Below are 20000 nucleotides of genomic sequence, written 5' to 3' on the forward strand. Positions count from 1 at the left end.
TTCATTTTGCTTTACTTTGGGAAATTCCGTATACGAAAGTAGCTGATTATGTGTATTAAAGTTGAACTAAATCCTTATCAGCAGCTAAAACTGCAGACGTTTGTTGAATGTTTACCAAAAGAAAAATCAGCGTCAATTAATTCCATCACAGGAAATCGAATCATCAGGAACTGCACAAATATTCGTTGGTTAATCCAACAATAAAGAAATGATTAGTATTGAAAATTCTCTTAAACTGCTTCACCTCTCAGCTTTGTTTCAGCTTCTTTCATGCTTTCTCCATCTAAAGTTTTCTCTTTCAGACTCTTTCTCTTTTCCTCTCTTTATATCTCTCTCCCTCTTACTCCCCTCTTTCTTCCTCTCTTCCTCTCTTCTTCTCTTCCTCTCTTCCTCTCTTCTTCTCTTCCTCTCTCCGCATATGTGTGCGTGTGAGCACGCACATGTTTCATATAGACACCAATACAAAATCACACCCACAAACACAGGCGGTCCCGTACGCACACACACATATCTATAAATATGTCTAATACTTTCATTTCTTTGACCCGCTCTCTTTCTCCCTCTCCACATATATATATATATATGTGTACTCAAGTAATGTATTCTTTGGAGAAGTTAATATTAAAAGGTGAATCTTCCAAGGTGACTCGTTTTCTCCGTTACTTTTTGTAATTGCACTAATGCCCATAACAATGACACATAGGAAAGTTAAGATGGGTTACCGATGTGGGAAGAAAGGCCTATCATTGAACTATCTCTGTTTATGGGTGACCTAAAATTGTTTGGGAAATCTGAAAAATAAATAGATTAACCAAAACAGTCCAGAAGTGTGGTAGGGATATTGGTATGGAATTTGGGATTATCAAATGCTCAGTACTTAATATGAAAAGAGGGAAGGAAGCAGCCTGCAGAGGATAGCGGTTACCATGAGATGAACGAAATGATTTGAAGCGTACCACCGAAAGCCTGATCATTGTTGCACAAGACCAGGCTCACGCTACCAATTCAGTGAAGTATAACATCTATAAAACTTCTGACACCCAGAAGTGCAGACTCTGTGGAAAGAGTGTGGAACATGTGACCCACTTGGTAAGTGGATGTGAGAGCCTTGCACAAAAAGAATACAAGCGCCGCCACGATAAAGTGTGTGCGTATCTTCATTGGCCTTTATGCCGTAAATACCAATATGAAGTAACGGAGAACTGGTATGAGCATGCACCAAGTAAAGTTATGCAGAAGGATGGAAAAGTAACGACACTCGGGACAATGATTTTCTGACGGATCGTGTAATCGAACACCGTCGGCCGGATATTGTCGTATTGAATAAGAGAGACAAATACTGTCAGATCATTGATGTAGCCACACCAAATGACATGAATGTTGTGAGTAATGAGGTTGAAAAAATCATCAAGTACTCCGAATTGAAAGTGGAAATGGCAAGACTGTATGGAATGCAAGAGGATAATGTAAAAGTGATACCAATTGAAACTTCAAAACTTCTTAAGGCAATTGGAAATCCCATACAAGATGGATGTCATGTAAAAAGCAGCCTTATTGGGCACAGCGCACATCTTAAGGAAAGTATTATCTGTCCGAGGTCCTTGTTTTGACTTGACAGATGACTAAAGACTCCGGTGCATTTTTACCTACACAGTGTTACGAAGGAATAATAATAATAATAATAATAATAATAATAATCTCTTAAGTACTAAATAACCCGACTAATTAAGACGGTGAAGATAGTGCTAATCATTGTTGGGTCTTTGGGGACAGTATCAGAAGGCATCAAGAAGAATATAAGGGAAATAAAGGGCCCAGTAGAACTACTACAATAGGTTTGCCTCCTTGGCACGGCCAAAATGAAAAGAACAGATAGCGTGTTACGTATGCAAAACCCCTGTAATTCCAACAAAAACTGAGTTAAAATGAGTAATAGAGGGCGCATGACCTAGTAGCTAGGGTGTTGTACTCACAATTGCGAGATCGTGGTTTCAATTCCTAGATCAGGTGATGCGTTGTGTTCTTGAGCAAAACACTTCATCTCACGATGTTCTACGATCATTTCGACACCTGACACCGGTACACCGCGTACTTGATCAGTCAACGTTGATATGATGGAAGGGGGAGAGTGAGCTAATGTACAGCATATACATGTGATCACTGTAAACAAATCATTTGTACAGGTCGTTCAGCAAAAAGCTGAACACTCACTCGTCGTCTTCGATGCTAGAATCCCCTCCAAAACATTATTACTATTTTTATTATTACTACTACTATTTATTATTATTATTATTATTATTATTATTATTATTATTATTATTATTTTATATATACATACATTCATATATATATATATATATATATATATATATATATATATATATGAAGAGAGTGGAGGCAGAAACATAAGAACAGAGAGGAACAGTGAGAGATTGTTTGAGAGAATTTCTGAGATAAAGATACGGAACAAGACGGAATCTGACGTGGGGTGAAGATATGGAACAGAAATAGTTTAAGAGAATTCAAATACGGAACATATACATATAGCTGGATAAACCGGCTAACTTTTGTACTGTTTTTGATTATTCAATTTTGTGTGATGGAATTAGTTGGAAATTAGTCTGTTTGTCGAAGATTTAGTGACCTTCTTGGGGGGATTCTATCTACAGATGTAGGTTTAGTTTCTCGGTCACAGTTTAATGCATGCAATCAGCAACTTTCGCAAGCGTAATTTCCCAACGGCAGGAACGAATTAAACAGAAGACAGAATTTACTATCACAAGATACATGTATATTAGGAGTATTTCAATAATAATAACATAGCTCTAATGTTTCGTATATATTCTAAAAGTGTTTCCACGGGTCAAAAAGATATAAAAATGAAATAAATACAGCAGTACATTTAATAAGATTTCTGTATAGAGTTATAGAGCTGCACAACTCATGCACGAACACACTGTCACAAATACGAACGTAAATACACGCATAGACCGAGGACCATTTAAGCACAAAATATACATTACATTCACACACGCACACCCGAGCACACACATACATATACATACATACATACATACATACATACATACATACATGTATACATACATACAAATTATATATATATATCGCGAAGATACTACTATATGTGTGTACATGTATGTAGGTTGATGTGCGTATGTGTTTGTGTTAGAGTGTAAAGCAGTATGGAGGCCTATTTCTCTATTCACACGATTGTTACTAATATTTATTTTTCACAATGGAGAGGAATCAAAACGCAGCAAAAAATATGCATCCAGTGTCGTTGAGTTTCTTTATAAGCTTATAAGAAGACATTTATGTTTGGATATACAACCAAAAAAATCAATAACATCGGATCAATTTGAATTCCCTGTCTACGTGAATTGGCTGATCTTAAAGTTCTGTTCTCTGAGAGTTTTTTCTTTTCTACGTTAATATCTTTGACTTGTAGCAATCATTGGACAGCAGGTTTGTTCGAGCGCTACCTGGAGAGGTTTAGTCGATCAGATTTATTTCAGTACTTATTTTGCTTTTTCAGCCTGGTACTTGTTTCCTCGAGTTTTGTAGCCGAACCGCTAAGTTACGGGAATGTAAGCAAACCAACATCAGTCGTCAAGTGGTGTGGAAGTATATATGTATATATATATATATATATATATATATATATATATATATATATATATATATATATATATATATATATATATATATATATATATATATATATATATATATATTTATATATATATATATATATATATATTTATATATATATATATATATATATATATATATATATATATATATATATATATATATATATATATATATATATATATATATATATATATATATATATATATATATATATATAGATATATATACATATACATATATTATACCTTTATATATATATATATATATATAGATAGATATACATATATATATATGTATATATATTATATATATGTATATTTATATATATATATAATATATATACATATATACATATATATATATATATTATATTATGCATATATACATATATTATATATATGTGTATATATATACATATACATATATATATATGTGTATATATGAGTGTGTGATATATATGTATATATAATATATTTATATATAAATATACATATATACATATATGTATATATATATATTATATATTTCATATTATGCATATATACATATATTATGCATATGTATATATATTGCATATAATATATATATATATATATATATATATACTCTTTTACTCGTTTCAGCCATGCAGCTGTGATCATGCTGGAGCACTGGAAGATGTGTGTGTGTGTGTGTGTGTGTGTGTGTGTGTGTGTGTGTGTGTGTGTGTGTGTGTGTGTGTGTGTGTGTGTGTGTGTGTGTGTGTGTGTGTGTGTGACAGGCCATTTACCTGAAACCTCTTAAAATCAATATTTTTCATCCTATTTCGTACACACACATTACTTATGTTCCACAGATGGCTCTACACACTTCAGATTTTTCACTTATGGAATAAAATGAGTAATGGGGCTTCTGGCATCAGAAAAACCTCCTCTCCATTCTTGCATTATGGTGGCTATTGTGGATTGTCTAGGGGTATTTACCATACTGATTACCTTCCGAGTTCAAATTCCGCCGTGGTCAACTTTGCCTTTTATCCTTTCGGGGTCGATAAAATAAGTCCCTGTAGAGTACTGGGGTGGATGTATTCGACTTACTCCTCCAATAAAATTGCTGGCCTTGTGCCAAAATCTGAAACTATTTTTATAGTTGTTGTTCTTGTTACAACCTATATAAGTTAGCAGGGATGTTGTCTTGAGGTATGGTGACAACAAGCCTCCTCAAATCTCAAGATGCTTTCTCATGATTCTTTCAGGATACCGGAATACACTTTTCTACAGCTCGACAATGCGAGTTTCATTCTAATCCTTGAGCCAGTCAGGTATCAGGTAGAGTGCTGTGCCAGGTGCACTAATTACCCAGGAATGGTTGTTGTCTTATTCTTCTACAATATCTTCCTGTCTCTGGCTAGGTCCTGATCTCTGATTTTTTTAGGCTTTTTGATATTCACTCAATTAGTATATGGCCTTCCAGAGCCTATGAACTTACATTGTTTATTTCTTTTGTTTTCTATAATCATATCAGGTTTTCTTACTTTATTAGTGTAGTTAGTCTTTATGGAGAAGTTTCAAAAGATCCTATATAATTCTAATTCTTTGTCACAGCCCCTGATTCGTCTTCAAACCACTCTTCTGTTACTTTAAATCCATACTATCAATTAACACCCCCAATGCACTCTTTCAACGACACTGTCATGCCTGCACTTATATTCTTTTTGCACTGGCATACTGCATTCACTCCTTTCACACAGATTCTGCGTTTGCTCTCTCACTGAGTTTTATCAATCTTTACCTTTATCAAATTCGTCTAAATGGCTTGTTCTTCACTGGCTATAATCAACTCATCGGTTTCTCCTTTCAGGTTTTTGTCCGCGAGGTACAACCAACATACTTTATTTTCAACATCCATGAACTGCCCATGTAATTCCTTCTCTTTCGAACTACATGTTCTATAGTTCTTCCATCTGTTACTGTTTCAGTAACTATGTCAACGTTTCTCGCCACCATCTGAAAATAAAATAAGTTTTACTTATTACCAAGACAGCCAGAATATTGATATTATTACTTTTCGTGTGTATCTTGTTATGTTTTAAATATTAATCTAATACTCCTCCTTAAACTTGTATTTCATTTATGTGTTGTACTCTAATTCATACACTTCTAATTATTTGCAAGTCTGTGTTTAATGTAATTCTCTTCTCTCTGCTACTTTATTTAGTATAATATTACTTTTTCTCAATTTTCTTCCTTCCAATGTTGTCTTGGTATATGTCTCTCATATCAATTATTTAAATAAATCTGTACATTGTCAGAAACTGTGTTTCGAGATGTTTATCGACTGCTGCATACAACATAACATTCATTGATATTCATTGTTGTTGTTATTGCTGATGTCGTTGTCGTCGTCCTCGTTGCTGTTATTGTTGCTACAGTTGCTGTTGTTGTTATTGTTGCTGTTAATGCGGCGGTCTGACAGAATCGCTACAACGCCGGGTAACGAAATGCTTAATAGTATTTCGCCCGTCGTTACGTTCTGAGTTCATATTCCGCGGAGGTCGACTTTGCCTTTCATCTTTTCGAGGTCGATAAAATAAGTACCAGTTGAATACTGGGGTCGATGAAATTGACTCATCTCCTCCCCCAAAATTGCTGCCCTTGTCGCAAAATTTGAAACCATTATTGTTGTTGTTGTTGTTGTTGTCATTATTATTGTTATTATTATTATTATTATTATTATTATTATTATTATTTTGTCTATTATGAATGACTCTCGGATAGTTCTTAATTACCGGTTATTCTTTACTTGAAAGCAGGCAATAACAAATCACCAAAGGTACCTTCTTTTATGACTCAAAGAGACAATACATTCCTTAGAATGCGATCTGTACCCAGCAATGCTGTGTTCTGGATCCCCTCGAGCCTTACAGCAGCTCCAATATTCTTAACGTTTTTCAAAGCCCTTGGTAACTGCTCCTAATACTCCAATTACCACCAGTATCACCATTACTTTCCTCATGCCCCATAACTTTCCTATCTCGTCCCGCAGTGGCTGGTATTTCTCAATCTTTTCTGTTTCCTTACATTTCACCCTCGAATCACCTTGTATTGCAACATCTATTAACTTTACTTCTTTTTCATCTTTATGGATGAGCACGATATATGGTCGTCTTGCCTCTATGATTTGGTCACACTGCATGTTAAAATCCCAATCAATCTCATCTTCAGAATTGACTGTGCATTTTCTTGTTCTGCCAAATTTTCTTCATCTACTTTCTCTGATCTTTCTTAAATTGTGTTGGATCTACGGCTTCGTTCACTTTTAAGGTTCCCTGCATTTTCATTACTTGAATCATTTCTTCTTTACCCCCCCCCCCCTTGGCATATCAAGCCAGGCTATTCTCCTCTTCCCTTACACAACCTTCACAACACACCAATCCCCACGCTTCTTCTTTCCTCTTCACATACAATATTGACACATCACTCTTGGAGTGTAGTTCCTTGTTCCTTGTCATTAATTTACCTGTTATCCGGTCTATCTCTTGTAATTCATGCTTCTTCCAAGATACTATTCCTGTCCCATAACTCATCAAAACAACAGCCCACGTGTTAAATTGCTCCAATCTTATAGCGGCCATTTCGCTTCGACTGGAGCTCAAATCAAGTTCTCCTCAAATAGTCTTTCCTGTATATTTCTTTCATCTTGTGTTCATTCATCTTATCTCTTTCATTGATACCCAGGTACTTATATCCTTCCTCTCTGACTTCCTTTATAATTTCACCACTTTCCAGCTTGATTCCATGGCTTTTACTGATTTTCTCCCTTTTGAGAATCATTACACCACATTTCTCGATCCCAAATTCCATGCTGATATCATTGCTAATCATCTGCACAGTTGCCGTCAAACTCTCAATTTCTTTCTCAGTTTCAGCGAAGAGCTTTAGGTCATCCATAAATCGCAGGTTGTTAACTTTCACACTGCCTAGTATGTACCCCACATGTAACTTTCTAAAAGCGCTGGTTAGTGGCAGTATGCAGACAACAAACCGGAGAGGCGACAGACTGTCCCCTTAAAAGATTCCTCTTTTGATATTTACCTCTCCTAGCTTACCTCTCCATGCTGTGAGTTCAGTTTGCCACGTTTTCATTGAGTTTTGTATTAACTTCAGGATATTGTGGGAGACCTTAAGCAGTTTAAGGCATTCAATAATCCACGAGTATGGGACCACGTCATAAACTTTCCTGTAGTCCACCCACGCCATCACCAAATTTTTGTGTCTCTTCTTGCAATCATCCAGGATAGTCTTATTGATTAGTAATTGATCCTTCGTTCCTCTGCTCTTACGTCTACACCCTTTTTGTTTCACTGGTAGAAGGTCGTTCTCATCTAGGTACTTATAGATGCTGTTTGATATTATGCCCGGCATTAGTTTCCACATCAGTGGCAAACAAGATATTGGTCGTAAGTTTCCAACCACATTCCCTTTACTTGGGTCCTTCTGACATAGTACCTTTCTTCCTTTTGTCATCCAGGCCGGAACTTGGATGTCACTACTCAGTAATTCGTCCATCTGTCTCGCAGTGCCGCGCTTAATTTTCCCTTCATCCTTCTAGGGTCCATGAAATAAATATCTGTAAACTACTGGGGGCAAATTGATCATCTGTCCTCTTCAAACTTTGTTGTATGTGAACGGAAATTAAACAATTTTATCTTTGAAGCAATGATATATATATATATATATATATATATATATATCTATATCTATATCTATATATATATATATATATATATATATATATATATATATATATATATATATATATATATATATATATATATATATATATATATATATATATATATATGAATATGTATGCATATATATATGAGTGTGTGTACATATATGAATGTATATATGTATATATGAATGTATATATATATGTGTGTGTATAAATACATATATACATGTATATATATATATATATATATATATATATATATATATATATATATATATATATATATATATATATATATATAAACATATATATATGCGAGAGTTATGTTTAAATATACTTTTATGAACACATACAAACACTTATACGCCCGCATAAACACACGCGCACACACACATTCACTTCTGTACGAATTTGCTTTCGATAAGTATATGTATGTTTGCATATACTTATATGTCCTCGAATATACATATATATTGCTGTCTCTGTGTGCAAAACAAAGATATCCACACTTATGTATATATGTGAAATGTGTTTAAATATGTATGTATGTATGTATGTATATATGTATGTATGTATGTATGTATGTATAGATAGATAGATAGATAGATAGATAGATAGATAGATAGATAGATAGATAGATAGATAGATAGATTCACACATATTTACACACATTTCTACTATGACCTTTCATAACTTTGAAGCAAAACCAAGTGTTTGTCAACTATGGAAGCACGTCCTGGGGTTTCCTGTTGATTCGCAAGTTCAGCTAGTTCTTCAAACCAAATCATACTTTGTATTTGTTTTTGCTGTTTTCGTTTTCTTTTATATATATATATGAAACTTACGCACAAATTTGTGGTTGCAAATTATTGGTAAATCTTAAATCAATTTTCAAATAGCTTCTCTGCTTATTTCCTGTTATATATGTTTATGTTGAGGGGAGAGGATGGTGGTGTGTGTGGTGTATGTGCGGTGTGTGGTTGCGTGTGGCTCTATGTGTGTGTGCATATTTGTGAGGGTATGTGATTGGGTTGTGCTATGTGGTGTACTCATGAAATACACTTTTACACACGCAGAATATGCATACATAGCTGCGCACGTACATATACACACAAATGTGTGTGTATGTATGTATGTATATATATATATATATATATATATATATATATATATATATATATATATATATATATATATATATATATATATATATATATATATATATATATATATATATACATACATAGACATATATATATATATATATACGTACATACATACACACATACACACACACATACACATATATATACATATGTATATATACATATATATACATATATATTCTGTGTGTGTGTGTGTGTGTGTGTGTGTGTGTGTGTGTGTGTGTGTGTGTGTGTGTGTGTGTGTGTGTGTGTTAGAATACCTAATATACTTATTTCAAATTTTGACACAAGGCCAGCAATTTCGGAAGAGGGGATAAGCCGATTACATCGACTCCAGTGTTCACGACCCCGAAAGGATGAAAGGTAAAGTCGACTTCAGCAGTATTTCAATTCAGAACGCGAAAACGGACGAAACGCCGTTAAGCATTTTGCCCCCGCGTGCTTAACGCTACTCTCAGCTCGCCTCCTTAGGATATCTAGTATAATGACAAATGAAAAGTGAATAAGAACAGAAAGAGACCTAAGAATATTATTTGATATCAACTTTTGCATAACTAAGAAATCTCTACCTCTATTGATAAGTTTAAAGTATGTTTATTTATTCAATACGTTTTTAGATTACGTAGTGGTAAATCCATGCGGCAATAATTTCAATTTTACATAGTCATGTCGTTTATATTATCTCTATGACAAGGAACGCAACACACACAGACACATATGTGTGTCCTCTCTCCTTCCTCCTTCAACTGTCCATTCGACGGCTGTCATTGCTGGTCTCTCCAACAGTAAGCGTAAAACACGGCCAAGCAACCATCGAGATCAACTTTGTTTTTCTTCTCGATTCTAGTGCAGGTGAGCTACTGTATTCATATAAAGTGCCTCTCCTGCACAGGAATCGAATCCTCTCATTCTTTCACTCTTTCTGTCTGTTTCTGGAATAAATTGGCTTTGATCTGTCCTGGAGAGGCACGAGCTTCGCCAGATCTATAAGCAATACCCAAGATACGCTATATGTCATGACGGCACACATACAGCTCCAACAAGGAGTTGAGGGCTCAGATCAAGTCGAGAATAAAATATAAATAAATGCAAGATAAACAGTAATTATTGTACAGCTTATGAGGCCTATACATCAAATGGACTCTTCCAGCATCTCATGCTTGCATGTTGAAGGAATTCTAAATTTGTTTTTGGTTATATCTATTTACTTGATCTTTTGACAGAAATGTAGCATGTACGTAGAGCGATCGGATATTGCGTATCTTAGATTAAATTAACCTCCATTCTCTTAAAAAAAGAGAGCAAAATTTTGGCTTAAAATACGTTTGGTTGCTACTTCTAGCACGTTGAACGACCTCATAAATGAGAATTTCCTTCTTTGTGTCAGCAGGATGCGACTGTTTGTTTATGAGTCATTAGAGACGTTCAATAGAAAGAGCATTAAAACAAATCTGAAAAGGAAGTAATTAAGTGCGGTTTATTTCACGTGTACAAAATCACTCATTTGTATTATAACGAGGTAATCAAAGGAATATTCCGCTATACACATACGCACGCACACACACACACATACACACACACACATCTCATACGCACGTACACACACACACACACACACATACACACAATGCATGCTCGATAGTTAATTTATCAATCTCGAAATTCTGTAAGATGAACTGAGGGATAAAAGCGAAACTAAAAACTGATTTCAACGTTTGTAATTTGGCAGTTTTAAAGTAAAATTCAAATTAATATTCTTTTATTCAATTATTTATTTCTGACATTTGACTGCAACCATACAGTGGTTTAGTAGATCATATTAACACTAGTACTAATCTTAAAGTCTGGAACTTGTCTACCCAAGGCATTTTAAACCCAATATTTACACGCTATTATTTATAGTGTTATCTGCTTCGAGTTTCACTGTTCCAAAACAGAGTATTTTAATTTCTTATGAGGTTTTAAGTTCTTATGACGTCAACAATATATATATGTACACACACACACACACACACACACACACACACACACGCACATCAATCTATCCTTCTCTCTGCTCTCTCTCTCTCTCTCTCTCTCTATATATATATATATATATATATATATATATATATATATATATATATATATATATATATATATATATATATATTCCTCCCTCACGATGGTACCAACATTTCAAATCCTATGATACTGGTTAGGAGCACTAACCTTCAGTTTTTTAATCCCTGTAAAAGAACACGGAATGTTGAGCCTCTAAACTGGTCTTTCGCGATACCCTTAAAGCCAGGAACTTTTCAGCACGCTGTCGACGATTTTTTTTTTTTTTTTTCGTTTCCTTTTTGCAGGAACAGCTTGATGTATTAGTAAACAATCTTCGAACTACCCCGTAAAAACTAAAAAATATTTCAGCTGGTTATATAATTACTTCTTTTTCTTTGACCAAAAATTATTTTATCTGGTATATTTTCATACGGAACTTGGAATTCAGTCATTGAAATTCAACTGATGTCACGTTCTCAGTTTTAGCCTTTAAATCTAAGGTTCAGGACCAGTAGCGAGAGCTGGTCACTATTGACTATTTTGTATCTGATAAAATATTAGGGGGCCAACTAGAATAATATATTTGCATCTAGAGCCGTTACTTAGCAATAAACTTATACTCGTCGATGTTGTTGCTTAACCAAGAATCGGTCTTGAGTGAGCAGATTTATGACCATAGACATTTCATATGTAATCATCCTGTGTTTTCTTTTAGTCATAGTCTAACTAGGGCTACACTATCCAACGTGTCCTTCTTTTAAGAAGAAATATTGTGATATGAAAGTCAAACTGCTATATCTAGTAAGGAGAACTAGCAGCAAGAAGCTCGTCTTTTTTCCTTATTGGCCATCTTTTACCTTTGCCTTATTCTTACGTTTGTCAACCTTCTTCAAAAATGAAAACAATTTCTAAGTTTTTTTTTTTTTGCATTATTTTATTTTCGACTTCAAATTTAACTATCATTAGTTACTGTCATATAATTATGTAAGTCTACTGTGGATATTTTATTTCAGTTTTCTAATATCAAATTCTTCTTCGAACATTTCCTGTTCGCTGTAAATAAGAGTTTGTCAATGTCCGCTCATATGTACAGAATTTTAAATACAGTTATTAAATTTCTTGCTTTCTCTCTAGTCTCACTAATTTTCTGTCCAAAACCACAAAACTACAACACCACAGGAAAGGAATTAATGTCAATTACTTAGTTTTTAACTCTTTCACTGTCCTGAATTCTTTACTTTATTGCGTCAGCAAAATTTGTCTTGATGTTCTTTTGGTATTGGTTTTAGCAATTCTTTTATTGCTTTGTTCTATTGACAAAAGCCTTTGTTTCATTTCCATGTACCAAAGTAACATTCACTAAACCTTTTATCCTTGGGAAACCTTTGAAATACCTTCCATATCTCGGAAAGCACTTACATAAGAATTAATTAATGTGTGTGTGTGTGTGTGTGTGTGTGTGTGTGTGTGTGTGTGTGTGTGTGTGTGAAGGCACATGACTTAGTGGTGAAGGTATTGTACTTACGATTACGAGATCATGGGTTCGATTCCCAGACGGGGCGTTGCTTTGTGTTCTTGAGCAAAGCACGTTGCTCCGCGATCATTTCGTCATCTGACATGTGGCACATGGTGCACCTGTACAGGTAATATCGATTTGATGTAGGGAGTGAGCTTATACGTACGCAAGCATTTGATCAATATAAACAAATCATCCGTGAGGGTGTTCGGCAATTTCTTGTCGAACCCTCATACGTCGTCTAATGACGGGAGAATCCATGTGTTATATATATATATATATATATATATATACATACATACATACATACATACATACATACATACATACATACATACATATATGTGAGGGTACATGACCTAGTGGTTAAGGGGCTACATTCACGACCACAAGATCGTTGCTTTCAATTACTCAACTGGGTGGCTCCTTGTGTACTTGAGCAAAACGCTTCATTTCACGTTGATAGAACTACTTGGTTGAGGGTGCCGAAACAAAGAGCATTAAACTGATGGTACAGAACAAAAGGTCTAGTTGTTACACATGTGGGAGTGAAAACCCCTTGAAGACATTGTGCCCTAAAGAACTGGAAGTTCTATATTGTACGTTTTACACAGATGTCTGTGCATAACTCACACAATTTTGTCGTGTCTCCAGTATTTGTGTTGTTTCTACACCGGTTTTTTTAATTCTTATACTTAGAGGGCTATTGTCTCATCTCCTTACCGATAATCGGCATAGGGGCGATACATCTTCCTTACCTGTATGCCTTTCTGATTGCTCATGTTCTTATAGCCTGTTCTTGGGCTGTCATTGCAGTGCCTCCTGTGGCTTTCTTTAAATTCCCCTTCCTTTACTAGCCCCAAATATTAAATATGCTCGATATAGTTTAAACAACCACCAGTCAGAATGTTAATAACATTATGTGTGAGAGTGTGTGTGTGTGTGTGTGTGTGTGTGTGTGTGTGTGTTTGTGTTTGCGTGCGTGCGTATGTGCGTGTATGTGTGTGTGTGTGTATGTGTGTGTGTGTGTGTGTTTGTGGTAGGAAGCTTGTTTCCCAACAACATACATGTGGTGTTTCTGAAGAAAATTTCATATTTTCGCTTTTTCTTCACCACGTTCCATATCTTTTTTCGCCTTCCTAGGATTTATTGTTGCTTTTTTTTTTTTTTTTTCTTTTACAGATCTCAACAATTTGTTTTTACTTCGTGACACACACTCGTTTGGCTATCGTTTCTCTATTACAACACAATCTTCTGTGAGACTTGGCCAGTTTTCAAGAAACCCATTTTATTGTGTTTGTTATTGTCATAAGGATACTACGTCATTACTTTCAGCTCACAAAACCAAATATCTGCCTTGAAGATTTAATCTAGATGACGAGGCGTATTTTGTTTTCATAAATGACCGTCAATCACAATCATGTCGTGTTTACACAGATTTTTGTTCTTTTAATCTGAGCTGATATGTTTTATGACCCAAACCCACGCTCAGATAAAGACGCAAACTTACACACACGCGCACACACGCACACACGCACACGCACACATATAAATACGCAAATTTACGCACGCACACACGTACACACGCACATGCACATAAATACGCAAGATTACACGCACACGCACGCATACACACGTACACACAAACAAACAAAGAAACACAAGCACAAACATACACACACACACACACACACACACACACACACACACACACACAGACAATAAACAAAGATACGTTCATCAGCTGGAAATGGTGAATGAAATAAGGAATCTTCGACAAAATTCCAGCTTGACTCTCCAGAGTATGGTTAAACAAGTTTTTAATCTTCCTCGGAAAATTTTCATCTTTGACAATATAATAACTGTCAAGAAACTTCAGTCGTTTTTCCCATTTTCAGTAAAAGAATGAATTCCATTTTTCTTTTTTTTTTTATGTATATTGAAATAAAAGACCACAAACTGAAAAAATACAAAATTAAATTACAGATACTGTCCGATAATTTCATAGCTAGGTTTGATGATTTGCAGGTGCCGGAGTCTTGATAATGGTATTTCTCTAATTCACGAATTTCTGTTTACACCACTAGTGAAAATGACACTAATGAAATTACAGGTAAACCAGGATAGTTATTACAGCTTTGCTTTATGCTTTGGCCAGATCTTTACTGAGACAAAATAAATATCATTAGACATATATAAGGTTTTTACTCTCCTTGAATTTTATTTCTCACACTTTAATTTTGCGTTACTGAATTGTAACCACGCAATTTTTTCTTAGATGTTCCTGCGATTCCTTACCGTATTAAATATCCTCGATATAGTTTAAACAACCACCAGTCAGAATTTTAATAACATTATGTATGTGTGTGTTTGTGGTAAGAAGCTTGTTTCCCAACCACATAGATCCGGGCTCAGTCCCACTGCGTGGCATTTTGGGCAAGTGTCTTCTACCGTAGGCTCGAGCCGACCAAAGCCTTATGAGTAGAATTGGTAGACGAAAACTGAAAGAAGCCCGTCGGATATATATGTATGTGTGTATGTATGTATGTATGTATCTGTGTCTTTGCATTTGTGTTTGTCCCTCCCTTCCCACCATCACTTGACAACCGATGTTGATGTGTTTACGTCCTCGTAACTTAGCGGTTCGGCAAAAAAGATTGATAGAATAAGTACTAGACTTACAAAGGATAAATCCTGGGGTTGATTTGTTCGATTAAAACCTTTAAGGCAGTGCTCCAGCATGGCTGCAGTCAAATGACTGAAAAAGTAAAAGAATAAAAAAATATATAGTAACTAGCGGGACCCGTGAATATTTCACAGAATTAATGGTAAACTTATTGGGTTATTCCTGAAAATTTTATCCCAAAAACCTGAAAGCAGAAGGACAAACAGACACACAAACAAATATATATATATATATATATATATATATATATATATATATATATATATATAAATAATATAGGATAAATTCTTTATAAGAATTTATCAAGTAGTCAGCGTGAAAAAAACCTCATAATGAAAAAAATAATGAAAAAAATTTCGTAATGAAAAAAATTCATCATTTTTTCATAAATATAAATAATTTTATATAAAGGGCATTAACTGTGTAGTAATGCCTCACGCTTCGAGGTACTAAATAAGTCAAAAACTACCAAAAATAACATAATATAGGATAAATTCTTTATCACTACTTGATAAATTCTTATAAAGAATTTATCCTATATTATATTATAAATAATTAGAATATATTCAGTGCTGAATATTATTCTGTATAAGCACATGTTACTGAGATGCAACCGGATAAATTCAAATCTCTTTCATGGATATATAATTATGGACAGAAGTCATTGTACTGTGGTGGCTACATCGTGGTATGTTGATTCTTGTTTATTTTTATGTATCTTGACCATACGAGTACTGATGAACAAAAGAATGCAGGTTACTTCACAGTTTTTCTGTATTTGGTTGAGAAACCAGTGGTCTACCGTTAAGTTAAATGTTTTTAAGAGATAAATTTTGAAAGCTGCATTCCCACGCTTTCAGTAAATATGTTGCTTATTTTTTGGTAGTTTTTGACTTATTTAGTCCCTCGAAGCGTGAGGCATTACTACACAGTTAATGCCCTTTATATAAAGTTTTATATATATATATATATATATATATATATATATATATATATATATATATACAGATAGCTAGCTAGCTAGATAGATAGATAGATAGATAGATAGATAGATAGATAGATAGATAGATAGATAGATAGATAGATAGACACGGATATTTTATGCCTGAATGTCTGTTATGATTTCCTCTCCCACATCTGGTGAACTCCCAATGTTATGTTTGGCAAGTTGTGCAGAAACACTTGAGAGTTATTACGAAGTACTATATGCCATTTATCCCATGACAGACATCAAGATTTAAGCAAATGACAAAATAATTAAACCACTTTCTACCGGTTTACCAAAATGACAGCACTTGAATATTTAATTCGCAAAAATTTCAGAGTAGCCGCTTAAAAATATACCCATAATCGTTATTTTTTCTTTACACCACTGATGTACAATTATAAATGCTACATTTGTAATCTTGTTGATCGTTCGTTCATTTCTTCCCTTTTCCTATTGTTTTTAAAATTGTATTAAAGAATTAAATTAACTGAATTGAATAAACACATAAAAATAATGACAATATCGAAGCCGAGTCTAAAAATAAAAATAACATAGAATTATATGGAATAGTTTTCCATTTTCATTGAGTTGTCTTTAGGCGAAGATATGAGTATTTGTTTTCAATAAAAATTAGTTCCAACAGTATATTTCTCATGTGGAAAATAGTTCACGCGCGAGATAGAAAATACAGGTTGAGAATAACATGTCATTGGAGAATAAGAAATATAATGTGATCAATTCAACACTGTAAATTTTGTTGCTTTTTTTTGGGTTTTTTTTCTTTTTCTATAAAACAAAGACAGAATTTTCAAGCATGAAGTCAATATCGCGCAATTAAATATTTATCTATTCTATTCATTGAAAATGTCTTCCTTTGTTTAAATTTTATTAAGCTTTCTTTTATTCCATTTTTTAGGATATTTTAATTTTTATTTCTTATATCGGGCTAATGTCTTATAATTACATTCCATTTATAATATTTTTTTTTAATATATTTGAAGAAATAAGAAAATTATTGTAATGGATGCGTATTTACTAACAATATTCTTTTTTTTAATAGCAACAACAACGTATCTTGATAGAATATTCATGAACGAAAGCAGATAATGATAGAGGGGAATCGAAGACGGCCGAGCAATTGTACTAATCAATAGGTTATAGGTTCGTACTCCCACGGCGTGGCTGTGTGGTAAATAAATACCAGATGATCACTTGCTGGTCTTGTGCCAAAATTTGAAACCAATATTAAAATATCCGTCAAATGTAAATAATGTAAATAATGTACAATACTGAAAGGTATATAAAATAGTGATGAGGCAAAGTCATTAAAACGTTAGACAAAATGCTTTGTGATATTTAACTAGGGAACTTTGTTCTAAGTTCAAATCCCGCAGAGGTCAACTTTTGTCTTTTGGGGTGGTTCCATCGATGAAATAAAGAGCCAAAAATGTAATGGATTGATTTAGTCGACCACAGTTTCTGCAAAGCAATTTGAGGCCTTGTGCTAATCTCAAAAATCAATATTAAAAGATTAATCAACCGTTATTATAACCACGAAAACTATATGATTTCTCTCCTACCGTAAAATGGAGCTTTTGTTTTGCAACTGGAATTCTTTGAAAGCATTGAATAAAATTCATAACGTATATACGATAAAATAATAAGCGATGACCATTATAAGAGTCGTAATTATGGTTTCAAATTTTAGTACATGTTAGGGGAAGTTAATTGTCAATTACATTTACCCAGTGCTCAGCTGGTACTTATTTTATCCACCGTGGTGGGCTTTTATCTCAGAACCAAGAATGTAATGAGTCAGACATAATACTGTTAGGGATTAAGTTCGTCACTCTGACGATTCTGTCAGTTTTCCACCTTTAAGGATCGTAATTATAAAACTTTATTATTCACTTCAATTTATCATCAAACTCCCGATCTTTTTTTTTTTTTTTTTTTTACTATTCTCATTTCGGGAAGCAAATTCTCCAGCAATCTATGATTTATTTTATTTACCTGTTCTTGTTCTTTTGTGATACAACAGTACAGCTGACAACATTTAATCTTTTATGTCATTCTTGAACGGTGACATATATTTGTCTTGTCAGATGAAATGTAAGTGCAACTAAAGCAGAAATTACAGGAATTACTTATATAAAGTTACCAAATATTACAAAACTCTAATGTTAGTTACTTGCTAACAGTTGTTTTCTTCATTTTCTGCTTTCTTTCACATTGTCAATGACGTCAACCAAACAACAAACAGAAGTATTTCTCATAGAAACTTCATATACGGTTAAGCTGGGTTACCAAAGAATTAATGACAATGTCTTCGGCGTATATTAACTTAAAATTGATTTCTGATTACTTAATATTCACTTAATCCATTCTTTAACTTGTATAAAAATGTTGCGTTCCTATACAGCTACCCCTCATCCTCTCTGAAGTAATACTGGTAGAGGAGTCAAACATCAATCCTTCTATCGCTAGCTCGATAGATGGCCAGTATAAGTTAGAGATGTGTGTTACTTGGAAGATTCAACTACAGAACGGAATGAAAATGGAGCTAATCACCACCATCGGCGCCACCGTCATCATCTCCACAATCACAACCATCGCAATCAACACTATATCACAACCTTCATCATTCCTTAATGATCGCCTTTAGAAGCAATGTCTCCACTTTTAAATATAACGTTTAACTGCCTGAATCGAATCTGAATAAAGTGTTTTTGTTGAATCGATCATTGCATGTACCACCTCAAAATGCACACGTCTGTAATGGCTGTCGACAGAAACTTTCCTTTTCCAATTCCCATTTTAATTTTTCTTGAGAACTTATCGCTACGCAGTAATATAGATTCAGAGACAAAATTGTACGTCAACACTCGATGAGTAATATTTCCGACAGACATCTATCCATCTGCTGACAACATTTTAGCTTCTTGCAATTGCTTTAATAGACTATCTGCTATCTACAAGAATAAGACCTAGCTGTGCAAATTTATGATCGAAGATATTACAGCCAACACCATCCTGTTTTACCCCAGTCTAGATTATCCAATGAGTTACCGTTTTTTAACACGGTGTGAAGTAATATGGGGGAGTTTGGGCTGCTATTTCTAGCAGGTTGTTGATAATATTGCCGATATCGTTACAGTTCTTGTCACTGAATTGTGTTTTTGATGAAGCTATTGTAATATTTAACTCCAA

This window comes from Octopus bimaculoides, chromosome 18 (assembly GCF_046866305.1).
Source record: "Octopus bimaculoides isolate indiv1 chromosome 18, ASM4686630v1, whole genome shotgun sequence".
NCBI lineage: Eukaryota > Metazoa > Mollusca > Cephalopoda > Octopoda > Octopodidae > Octopus > Octopus bimaculoides.